Below are 1,185 nucleotides of genomic sequence, written 5' to 3'. Positions count from 1 at the left end.
GTACCTGGGGCGACGGCTTCAGCTCCCGGCGCCGTTTCGGGCTCCAAACGGGCGGTTTTGGGGGTCGCTTACGGCATCACCGCGCCGGGTGCCGTCGCTTTTGGGGCGATTCTGCCGCTTTCGGGGCGATTCTGCCGCTTTCGGGGTGTTTCTGCCTGTTCCGGGGCGTTTTTTGCTGCTTTCAGGGCGTTAAAGCTGCTTTTGGGGCATTTTTGCCATTTTCGAGGCGTTTTCTGCCGTTTTGGAGATGTTTCTGCCGCTTTCGGGGCGTTTTCTACCCGTTCCGGGGCGTTTTTGCTTTTTTCAGGGCGTTTCTGCCGCTTTCAGAGTGTTTCTGCGCTTCTGGGGGTGTTTTTTGCCGTTTCGGGGGCGTTTTCCGCCCTTTTGGGGGCGTTTTTGCTAGTTTGGGGGCTTTTCYTGCCACTTTCGGGGTGTTTTCTGCCAGTTCTGGGGCGTTTTCTGCCACTTTTGGGGCGTTTCTGCTGCTTTCAAGGTGTTTTCTGCCCGTTCTGGGGCATTTTGCCGATTTGGAAGTGTTTTCTGCTGCTTTCAGGATGTTTTCTGCCCAGTTTGGGGTATTTTCTGCCACTTTCAGGGTGTTTTCTGCCTGTTCCAGGGCGTTTTCTCCCGCTTTCAGGGCGTTTTCTGCATGTTCCAGGGTGTTTTTGCCGGTTTTGGGGTGTGTTCTGCCGTTTTCAGGGCGTTTTTGCCACTTTTGGGGCGTTTTCTGCCGCTTTCAGGGTTTTTTCCAACCGTTCCAGGGTGTTTTCTGCTGCTTTCGGGGCGTTTTCTGCATGTTCCGGGGTGTTTTCTGCCACTTTCAGGGTGTTTTCTGCCTGTTCCGGGGCGTTTCTGCTGCTTTCAGGGCGTTTTCTGCCCGTTCCAGGGTGTTTTCTGCCACTTTCAGGGTGTTTTCTGCCCGTTCTGGGGTGTTTTTGCTGGTTTGGGGACGTTTTCTGCCGCTTTCAGGGTGTTTTCTGCCCGTTCCAGGGCGTTTTTGCTGGTTTGGGGTATTTTCTGCCGCTTTCAGGGTGTTTTCTGCCCGTTCCGGGGCGTTTTTGCTGGTTTGGGGTATTTTCTGCCGCTTTCAGGGTGTTTTCTGCCCGTTCCAGGGCGTTTTTGCCGGTTTGGGGACGTTTTCTGCCGCTTTCAGGGTGTTTTCTGCCCGTTCCGGGGCGTTTTTGC

The sequence above is a fragment of the Rhea americana genome, unplaced genomic scaffold, assembly GCF_003343005.1.
Source record: "Rhea americana isolate MKP2758 unplaced genomic scaffold, rheAme1 scaffold_1190, whole genome shotgun sequence".
In the NCBI taxonomy this organism is placed as follows: Eukaryota; Metazoa; Chordata; class Aves; order Rheiformes; family Rheidae; genus Rhea; species Rhea americana.
Note: the sequence above shows the minus strand (reverse complement) of the source record.